The following is a 12,090-nucleotide window of genomic DNA, read 5'->3' as shown; positions in this document are numbered from 1 at the left end:
ATATGTTACAGAGAATGATATATCATTGTTTGGACTATTGTTTATTTGATTATCAGTGAGGTCAGATATGTTTTCATATATTTAATAATAATTTATATTCCTTTGTGAATTTTCTGTTCACATCCTTTATCTTTATTGGAGTTTTTTTTTAATTTTATATAAAACTTCTTTCTGTTATTTGTTGGAAATATTTTCTTCAGGCTATCTTTCGTCATTGAAAAATTATATGGTGTTTAACAGAAGGATTTTATTTTTATGTAGTGAAATACATCAATCTTTTGTGATTTTTGATTTTTGTGAAATGCTATGAAAGGCTTTCCAAATCTCAAGATTATGTATATAAGCATATTCACCCTATTTTCTTCTAATCTTTTAATTTTTCTCTTTTATATTTGAATATTTTGTTCCTTGTGGGAAATTTGGGTTTAAGCCTGGAATAATGGTTAGATTTACTTTAAAAACTGTGCACTATTCTGTCTGTCCCATTTATCTATCTATTCTGTGCTAGTACCACAACATTTTAATTATTATAGCAAAGGAAATACACACGTGTGTGCACACAGGCACACATACATTTAGCATATGATAATTCCTTTTTTTCCTTTGTAAATTCTTCTTCAGAATTGTCCTGTGTATTCTACCATATTTGTTCTTCCAGGAAAACCTTAGATGCATGTTGCCAGGTAACATCCAGTATCTTAAATATATTCTCAAGAACTGAATGATTTCTGGATTAATTTAAAAGATACTAAACATATTTACAATGCCTTTTTGACAACAAAATGTATGTCCCCATTAATTTCAGTCTTCTTTTACATTCCTATAAAGAAGTCTATCATACACTTTATACAGAATGTAAGTTTCATGATGAGCAGGACGTATCCTATTTATAAGTGTATCTCCAGTACATAGAACAGTGCCTAGCACAGGGTAGGAACTCAAGATTTATCAGTGAATAAATGAGTGAAATTTTATGAAGAGGTTGATATGCTTTGATTTTCACTTTATATCTGCCTGGCTTTTCTGTGGGGTATGTGTACTGGATGGGAGTAATCTTCAGGGAAGTGTGTCAGAGATAACCATGTACAGATAGGGGGAAGAATGGATTCAAGAAAGTTTGTGATGTCAAATCTGTAAGGCATAAGAAAGTGGCAGGTACAAGAGGAGAAGTAGGTTGTAGGTAAGAGAGTAAATTTTGAATTTGAGGAGCCCGTATGATATCTACATGGATATTAAGCCATTAGACCAATGGGTCTGTAACTTGTATGAAAGATTTATGTTAAACATATAGACTTGGGAGGAAAATCATCTGCTCTGGGGATCAATGAAATGACCCAGAAAATTATGGACAAAAAACAGGCAGCCAGGGTTGGAATCCTGGGGAATGCCTGAGCTTAAGACTAGACGAAGAAGAGTAACAGAGGAATAAAGGTTTATATTATAGACACTGAAGAAACAAAAGCAAGTGGGAGGGAAACTGGTGTCCAAAGGTAGACAGCATTTTAGGAACACTTGCTGAGGTTTGTCCTTCAACTTTGTGTGTCTGATGAGTAGCAGCTTGGTGTAGAATGAGGAGGAAGCAGTTTCTGAATGCCTTTATTGACACCATTGCACATTAGAGATCGTCTCTGTAAGACGTGATTCACATAAAATGGAAATGTATTATAAACTTTGTATTCTCCTATTCCTTATAGGCTTACTTTTCCCTAATGCGCAGACATTGAGTAAGCTGGGAAATAGTCTGCAGAGGAAAAATGTTTAGCAATGAACTTGATGATGGTGTCTGTTCTAGTCATAGAATTTTTTTTTTACAGGTTCTTTTGAAAAAGTTAATAGAACAATAGCACGTTACATCTGCTAAATGAGTTGTGCTGTCATGAGCTATGACTAACCTTTATTTGGACCATAATATTTCATATTCTAAATGTTTTGTTCACTAAAAATGTACATGAAGAAAAAATTGGTTTGTGAATGTTATTATTTCAGTCCTAACTCTAATGCCAGTAAAGTGGTATGAAACTATAAACGCAAGAGAGAAAATATTATCTGTGTAATTGCTCTCCTCTCATTTTTTTTTCTGGATTTAATTTACTGATCGTTTTCACTTTAATTGTCTTTATACCTCACTTGCCTACTGTGATATTCATAGAGGAAATAAAGGAATTACATATTTCCAGGAGGCTTTAATTTGGGGGTATTTGCACACAAATTGCTTGCTGATAGGAGAATTCTCAACTGATCCAGTTAGCTATCTTTCTCCTTAAATCTGTATATTAATGCCAAATGTCCAAAGATTTAAAAACTCTAGATTGGGCACAGCCTTGTTTATTTCTGTCAAAGTAGAGAATTTGGATGGCATGGGAGGATCTTTTCTCAAGACTTTTCTTCATTTCTAGGTTTAATTCTGCACTTTGCCATACATGACATTGTATGATTGATATGAGATAGGATGTCTAGATTTTTTGAAGAAGAATATTAGTCTAGATTGATGCCAAGTCTTCTAACTTAAAAGAAAAATTGGTAGGTGGTCACTATGCAGATTACAAAAGAGGCAGGCATGTGTGTGGAAATTATGAGTTCAGATTCACACACATTCACATTTTGAGTTTGGGTTTAATATGCTGCATTCAAGTGGAGATATCAAATAGGCACCTGGTGTTTGTAGTTCAAAGAGAGAGTTTGAAGAATAGCATTGGAAAGGATTGACTTACAGGTAGTAGTCGAAGCAATGAAAATAAATTAGATTTCCCAGGGAGGCAATATAAAATAGTCCAAGATGGCACATGAGGAAAATCCATATTTACAGGGGAGGTGTTAGATTAGTAATTCAATAAAAATAGTTAATATTTCTTGAGTGTTCATTTTGTTCCAGTTTTAACACTAAATATTTAATGTGGATAACCTCATTTAATCCTCAGAGTAATCATATGAGGTAGATTCTAATATTACCATCCTCATTTTACAGACAAATAAACAGGTTCAGAAAGATTAGGTAACTTGACCAAGTCACGTATCTAGTCAGTCGTAGAGCCAGGATTTTAACTTAGCCCATTCTCTTTACTACAGTCATGTGCTTTCCAACTATTTACTGAACAGTCAGGTGCAATACAAGGTGCTTGGAATAGAGCAGTGAAAAAGACAGAAGATCCTGCTCTCACAAGGCTTGTATCATAGTGGTGAGACAGGCCCTACACACACAAACTCATAAATAAAAACATAAGCCAAATTGTGACAAGAGCTATGAAGGAAATAATTAAGATACTATGAGGGTAGATTTGGGGATAGGGAGAGAGAAATTAGATAAATTAGTCAAGGACGACAACTCTGATGAGAGTGCATTTAAATCTTAGACCTGGAAAATTAAAAGGAGCCAGGCAAAGAGCTTTATAAAAATAGGTAACAGCAAGTAAAAAAGATATTGCAATGAAACAGGATGAACGAAGGGAAGAATAGCATCAGATGAGACTGAAGAAGTAGGCAGGAGTCAAATCACATAAAGCCTTGCAGGCTGCAGTGAATAGTTTGGATTTAGTTCTGAGATCAAGAGGGAAGCATTGAAGAGTTTTAAGTGGAAGAGTCATATGATCTAATTATATTCTAAAATATCAGTTCGATTGCTCCCTGAAGAATGGGCTGGAGGGAGATAAGAGTAGAAGAAGCAGGGAGACCAAGAGGAAGCTATTACAATAGTCCATACAAGAGATGATTGTCTTATTTTAAATTACTATCAGCAGAGATGAAAGGTATACAGGTTTGAGATATATTCTGGATATAGATACTATAGAACTTGCTCATTGACTAGATGTGAAAGGTGAGCAAAAGGGATGAATCAAAATGATTTCTATGTTTTGTCTGAACAAATCTGAGGATGGTGGTTCCATCCTCAGGTAAACAAAGAAAAAAAAAGGTTGCCTTTGAGTTGATTCTAACTCATAGCAATCCTATAGGACAGTGTAGAACTGATCCATAGGGTTTCCAATGCTGTAATCTTTACAGAAGCAGACTACCACATCTTTCTTCCATGGAACAGCTGACAGGTTCGAACCACCAACCTTTCGGTTAGCAGCCAAGTGTTTAACTACTGCTCCACAGAGGCTCTTTAAGGAACAGATAGGGGAGTGAGAAATATATATATATATATATATATATATATATATATATATATATATATATATATATTGGCAGTGGTTGAGTTTGATTTGTCCATTAGTCACCCAAAAGGAAAGCTCCAGTAGAAAGCTGAACATGTGTCTGTAGCACAAGGGATGAGTTCCAGATTATAGTCTGAATTTAGAAGTCATCGACAGATAAATGGTAATAAACCCAGGGATGAACAAGATCACTTGAAAAGAGAAGAAAGGGGTGAAACAAGAAGAGAATAGAAGAGGGAATTGAAGTCCCTGGGATTCAAGACTGACAAACCTCACTGTTTAGGTATTGGTTACGTGAGGAAAAGCTAGCAAAGGAGACTGGAAAAGAGTAACTCGTGCAATAAGGATATTTGACAATTTAACAGATCTCTTTTTGGAATACTGCTCTCTATTGGCTTTAGTGACAATATACATACCTCCTATTCCTTTATCCCACAAAGGAAGCGATTGGCCTTCCATAGGAAAATGCAACACCCTCTAAGAGGTGGAAAACAAATATGAATATTGATGCAAGTTTGTAGATTTTTTGTGGAATGATGATGCAGTTGTTTTCTTATGGATTCTATTATCCCAGGGAAGCATGAAGTGATGCAATAAACTCAAGGATGACAGGGGTGGGACGGGGGAGAGAATCACGGAATGTGATTAAGCAGGCAGGAATGATCTGAGAAGTAGGGTAAGAACCAAAAGAGAATGGTATTGTGGAAACTCAGGAAACTAAGAGCTTCAAATAGATGTAGATAATCTGCTGTATCAAATGTCTTCTAGAAGTTAATTAAGGTAAAGAGGATTTTATATCAGAAATTATTCCCCTTGTTAATGAAAGCAGTTTCAGTTGATTGCTGAAGATAGAAGCCAGAGTGCAGTAGCCTGGGGAAGAAGTGCAAGGTGAGGAAATAGAAGCTGTGAAGGAAGACAGATCTTTAAATATTAGTCAAGAAAAGGGAAATGGAAATAGCTAGAAAGGGAAACTTGTTTGGGGGAGAGATTTATTTCATTTTATTTTCACAATAAGAGTTGCCTGAACAAGCGGGTTTAGGCTAAGGATAAAAAAAAAAAAAAAAAAGGATAAGTACCAGTAAAAAAAAAAGAGTGACTGAACAGAGAAGGCAAAGGGGATAATTGATGGAGGAAGCCCTGGGGAAAACTATGTAGGATGAGGTCAAGAACACAGGTGGAAGTGACTGTAAATTTTACAGTGTGGTTATAGCCTAGTCTATGAACATGTTTAAGAGCAGGTTGACCTTCTGGCATTTTCGGAAGTTCCCCACTGCATAGGACTATAATGTATTTTGTATGCTTCAGAGATATTCATTAATATTTCAGTGCAGCTGAATGTTGTCTCACTCAAAATTGTTTAAATAGCCCCTTATTCCCCCCTAAAACTTTATTCAGAAAGGCATGTATGTGACTTCTTTTAAGATTCTTTCTTTAATTAGTATTTATTTTTTATTTCCTGTTTATGTTATGAAGGCTTAAATATTAATAGATTGATGTAACCTACGGTGAACTTAAATGGTAATCTAAAAAAAAAAATGACTTCAATTTTACTTGCTATTCCTCTGCAGAATACCTCATTAATCTTTTAATTCATGCAGAAAAGTTTAAAATGTACTGAAAGTGACAATTCTTAAATGAAAAATAGTGTGTCCCTGGTGCATTCTAACAGTGAAGAACAATCATTCTGAGGAAAGGAAAGGGCCAGGAAGCCGTCGTCAGAGTAGGTAGTTGAATTACCATGGTAGTAACTCTAAGAAAAAGGGACATTAGAAGCAAAGGCACCTGAGTAAATATGATCACATCAATTCTCTGGGACATAGATGAGTTGGGCTGGAGGGGACATTGTAATGTATACTTTCACAGGATCCTTTAGAGCTTACACATAACAGTAATACCACTTTTTGAGAGACCATAATATCATCTGGACTTACTAATGCAAATGAAAGTGAAGATTTGAGGGGGGTAGCAGCTTTCATTTCTGGCATCATCTGTTCCCTGATTACCTGCCTTGGATGACAGCAGGAGCCCCTCTGAAGAGGAATCAGAACAACAGATGATGTGAGAATAACCCTATTTTGGAGGGTTTTTTTTTTTTAATCTGTCTTTAATTACATACTTTCACATTTTTCATTTTAGGCCTTCATATGTAATGAGGGATGGGGAGTTGACACATAAATATGGAAACCAGAGAATCCAAGCCCCCAAATACTTTCAGTTCTCTTGTGGCAGAAGGAGACTTTCATCTTGACTTCTATCTGGCCCATGTACACGGCACTATTATGTTTCTTTCTTACAATTGTTTGTCATTTACTCCTTAGTATAAATGAATTAATTTCAGTTGGATATGAGTGTTATAATTAATTTGGTAGTACTATGTATTTTAAGGAAACCCTGGTGGCGTAGTGGTTAAGTGCTATGACTGCTAACCGAAGGGTCAGCAGTTCACATCCGCCAGGCGCTCCTTGGAAACTCTATGGGGCAGTTCTACTCTGTCCTCTAGGGTTGCTATGAGTCAGAATCGACTTGACGGCACTGGGTTTAGTTTTCGGTTTGGTGTATTTTAAATCCTGAAGGTGTATCACTTCTTCAGATATTTTCTCCAAATGTTTTATTTTCTCCAGTATTTACTTAACTAGAAACTTACCTTTTAAATACTAGACTGTAGGTCCAGAGGAGATTTCTTGGCTGCTCCTGAAATGGAAAAAGCGATGAGATGTGTAAGCAGAGGCCATGGGAAATTGTATCTGGAACACGTATATGGTCCAGTAAATGATATTCTCTTTTAGGCAACTCAACTGTTATGAATTAGACACTGATTTTAACATATGGATCAATAAGCTATGAAATATATAACATTATTCCAACAACAGTATCATAATATGTTTTAATAAGGAAACAGTTCTAGCTTCAGAATAATAGAAAATTATGTAGATACAGTCACCGTCATCAAGTACAAAGATGGCATTTAATTGACAGAAGTAGAAATGTTCATATGTTATATTGATACAGAGTTTTGCACGTTTCAAAGCAATTCACATACATCTGTTTGATGGTTTCCAACACTGTATGCTATAGGAATTTGGGCCGTAAAAATTAGTAAGCCAAGTAAAAAACTAGAAGGTAAAGTATAATTGTAAGTGCACAATCAAAATGGTCCATAGCCAAGTAAAAAAGCTGAGATAATTAAACACAAATTTCTTGGTTCTAGAAATTTTACTTCTAGGAATTTATCCTACAGAAATACTGTTTTGGGATAATTGTTGGCCAAAGTTGAAGTAAGATGCTATTTTCCTTGCCAAGCCACAAATTATATTAAAAAGGCAGTGAATCAAAGATTCGAAACTTCAAGAAACAGACATTAATCAGATGGATTTTTTTTCCCAAAATTGTTTAATATCTGCTGATGATAAAATTAAACGATAATTAGATATTATCCTCGATGTTTTTCAGACCTCTTCTGTCATGGTGTTTTTCTTGAATACTTTCGAATGCCCAAGCACAAATGAAATCATGGCATATTTACACTCTCAGTCCTAAACGGAGCAGTCAGAAAGACATTTTGCAGTGCTCAAGAAATGGGTCATAAGTTCTTTAGTACTTATCTTTTGGGGTGCCCTGACACCCTTCTTTATGTGCAGGACGATACAGAATTGTGAGGGGATCCAATGGAAACTTTCCTTGCTCACTGGGAGCACTGAAGGGCAAACTTCCTCTATTAGCTGACAGAAATATTACACTCAGTCTTACGCATGTGAACATTCTCAAATATCTTATAGTTCATCACCTTCTTTTATATAAATTATCTCGTAGGACTTAGTGATATTTTTATTTAAACTTTGTCACACATGACACGTATCAAACCAGGTTAAGATTTAGTTGATTAACTGAAAAAAAGAAGTATATGCCACATAATTTCTTGTGTAATTAAATAGACATTCCCAGATAGATATGTTAATGGTACACTTTAGATAAAATTTAATTGTCTGAAAAACAACTGCAATTACTGTTATCAAATTTTTAAGTGAAAAAGAATTTATGAAAAATCCTAAGACTATCATCATTAAACATTATCAAGCTATCAAAAGGTATTTTCAAATTCAATCTCAGATTTAGTTATTTAAATCTAAGTCTACCTGGAATATATAGACAATACTGTTTATGATAAGTAGCTTTTGGGGGGGGCTGTGTTTGTCTGTAAACCATGTGTTGAAAATACATTGAAATATGTTACAGCATTTGATGGCAAATTAATATCTCATTAAAACTATTGTTTTTTATAGAAACCCATTTGATCAAAATATAATATTTACTTTCCTTAATTGAATCATCTAAATCACAAGATAAACATCATTATTGATAGGAGTAATCAGGTAGCTTTCAAAATTAATGGACATTTCCAATATCCCCAGTATTCTATTTTTATTTATTTTTATTATTGTACTTCAGGTGGAGGTTTACAGAACAAACTGGTTTCTCATTAAACAATTAGTGCACATATTGTTTTGTAGCATTAGTTACCAACCCCACAACATGTCAACACTCTCCCTTCTTGAACTTGAGTTCCCAGTCGCCAGCTTTCCTGCCCCCTCCTGCCTTCTAGTCCTTGCCCCTGGGCTGGTGTGCCTGTTTCGTTTTGTTTTATGGGCCTGGCTAATCTTTGCCCAAAGGGTGAACCTTGGGAGGGACTTCATTACTGAGCTAAAAGGGTGTCGGGGGACCATACTCTCAGGGTTTCTCCAGTCTGTGTCAGGCCAGTAAGTCTGATCGTTTTTCTTGAGTTAAAATTTTTTTCTACATTTTTCTCCAGCTCTGTCCAGGACCCTCTATTGAGATCCCTGTCAGAGCAGTCAGTAGTGGTAGCCAGGCACCATCTAGTTGTGCTGGACACAGTCTGGTGGAGGCTGTGGTAGTCGTGGTCCATTAGTTCTTTGGCCTAATCTTATGTCTCTGGTTTTCTTCATTTTCCCTTAATCCTGACAGTGTGGGACCAGTGGAGTATCTCAGATGGCAGCTCAGAAGCTTTTAAGACCATGGACGCTGCTCACCAAAGTGGGTATAGAACGTTTTCTTTATAAACTATATTATGCCAGTTGAGCTAGATGTTCCCTGAGACCATGGTCGCACAGCCCTCAGCCCAGTAATTCAGCCTCTCAGGGAGTTTGGATATGTCTCTGGAGCTGCCATGACCTTTCCTTGGACCAGTTGTACTGGCTTCCCCAGTATTGTGTACTTTCTTACCCTTCACCAAAGTTACCATTTATCTATTGTCTATTTAGTGTTTTTCCAGCCCCACCCTAATATTTTAATTGGCTGCCATTTTGCTGGAGATTTAAGATTATATTTTTCATGATTTTTTTTTCTCAGCACTATACTCGTTATGGCTTAAAATCATCTCTAACACAAAGACATTATGCTTTATCATTTTTTTCCCTCAAGTACACTTAAGAGCAGAGAAGAGAACTCCTAGGAGGCTGGGGGAACCAAGTCCAAAAAAGCTCATAGCAAACTTAATGTTTTCTTGGAATATTTGGTTTTCTCTTAGAAATGCATATGGATTTTTGCGTTCTGTTCTTTAATATGTGTTTGTTTAAACAAAAATTGATGAAGATGATTTTTTGAAAAAATGTTGAGTAAAATTGATGTTCATGTTTATAGCATATACTATCATATACATATTGTAAGATAATGTTTAGATTACTTTTTGGCAAAGTGAAGTTTGAGACATGCAGTATAACAGAATTCCAGGTTCTGAAATTGTGAGTGTAAGGTGGGATACCATATAATTTATCTGTAGAAATACTGGAGGAACACATTTATATCATGTGAATTTAAGAGCCTGAGGAAACCTACCCTCTACTTGATACTACCAGTCTACGAAGCTTACATTGAGGCAGTTTATTCACTTTTGGTCAGTCTGAAATTGTCATTAAGGTTTTTTTTTTGTGTGTGTGTGGGTCTAATCAAATCTAATCCTTATGATTTTGACTCATTGATCCTAGTTATATTCTAGATGTAGACAGATATCATGACTTGTAAAGGCATGTGCCCCAGAATTAGAGTACATAGGAGTTTTCTTTTTAAAAGATGAAACCCAAATTTAAATTAGTATAAAATATGAGTGTGCCCTTTACCTTTCTGTAATGTGTGTGTGTGTGAGAGAGAGAGAGAGAGAGAGATTGAGAGATTATTTGAATCTAGTTTTGAGGTGAAGAAAATGCATGTTCAAACTAAAAATCTATAAAGTCTCTTCTATGATGATGACCTAATTTTGATGATGTAAATAAGGAACTGTTTTTAAAAGGTTGCTCAATTAATTGGCTAATTATAAGCAGAATGAAAAGCTTATTATCAAATATACAAAATTAATTTTTTTTTTTTTGCTAGAAGATATCCAATGTTAAAATGAACATAGTTGAAATGTTCCAAACAAAGAAACAAAACATTCATCTAGCTACCTGGGGATGTATTTTGCAGCTAATTCATCTTGATGGACTCAAGTGGTTCTATTTAATCAAACCATCTGTAGGAAATATACAGATGTTCTGTCATGGTCAAAATTGGTGCCTGGCAATATCTTCCATTATAAATTTCCGGTCAAAATTCTCTCTCTTTTTTTTTGAGCAATCATATACAGAGTTTATAAAAGAAACACAAGAAATATGCCAAATAATACCCAAAACAACAGTAAATAATAAACTGCCATTTATTCAGTACTTAATATGTGTCCGATACTGTGCAAGGGGCTTTTGATAAATGATTTTATTTAATGATCATGGCAACCACATGACTAAGTGTTTCGATCCCCATGGAACAGATAAGAAATAGAAGTGCAGATAGATTATGGAGTTTACCCAAATTCACAAAGCTAGATAAGATTTAGTGTAATTATATTTGAAACCAAAGTCTGATTCTAAAATTGTGATAAAGCACCCTAAATATTAATAGTGCTTCCATTGGGTGAAGAGATGAGAGCTATTTCTTGTCATCTCCCTTATACTTTTAGTATTTTCCAAATTTTCATTAAGTTTGTATTCATTCATAATTATTAAAATATTCTCTACTGTATTGCATATAACACTGGAATCTTGTACTAGTTTTATGTTGTTTTTGTCTCCTCAGAAGGTTTCTTTTAATAACTGCTACCCCATCCTATGTGGATCTTATAGAATTATCACTTATAGTACCAAGGGTTCTTTGCCTCAGGTGTGAAAGCCTACCTAATCATTATAGCTCATCTCACAGCTAACAGTAATTGGTCCAGGAGTTGGTCACATGACCCACAGTTGTTACTCAGAATTTGTGACTCTGGAATAAAGAAGCTCCTTTTCACTGGGGTTACAAAATGGGGAGAATATGAATATAAAACTTTTGGTGGTTATCTTCCCTGTGATATGAAAGAGAGCCTGTCTGTAAAATGAAGCCAAGAAGAGGGAAGCAGAGATGGGAGATAGTTACCCCGGTGATAGTGAGTCTCAGTTACAGTCCTTGGAGTCATAGTTCATGTTGTTTTCCCCTTGTCTTATTCTGGGGTTGAGTAAAGGAATGTATTAGTACTTTTAAAGATTCTCAGGGATTGTGATAATTGGCTATGTGTGGCAATCATGGTACATGTTAATAATCCATCCCTTTTGGTTTTCCGGAGGAAACCCAAAAGAGTGCATTCCCTGATCTAAGCCAGTTTTTCACTAAGAATTTTCCCTAAAACACTAGTCATTCAAGATGGTCCACAAGAATAAGAGTTTTTCACTATGCATGAAAGGATCTGAGAAGTCCTACAGTAAGAAACCTGTTTAAGCTTTTGTGTGTAAATCAGGATTTCTCAGTCAGTGCCCACTTTTTTCATGAAATATTTATTAACATCCTGCAGAAGATACTTTTGGAAATACTAATGCATATACGGTAATTACATATAGTAATTTTCCAAGATTATTTTCACTTT

This window comes from Loxodonta africana, chromosome X, assembly GCF_030014295.1.
Source record: "Loxodonta africana isolate mLoxAfr1 chromosome X, mLoxAfr1.hap2, whole genome shotgun sequence".
Taxonomy (NCBI): domain Eukaryota; kingdom Metazoa; phylum Chordata; class Mammalia; order Proboscidea; family Elephantidae; genus Loxodonta; species Loxodonta africana.
The sequence above is the reverse complement of the archived record's forward strand: the minus strand, read 5'-3'. Positions refer to the sequence as shown.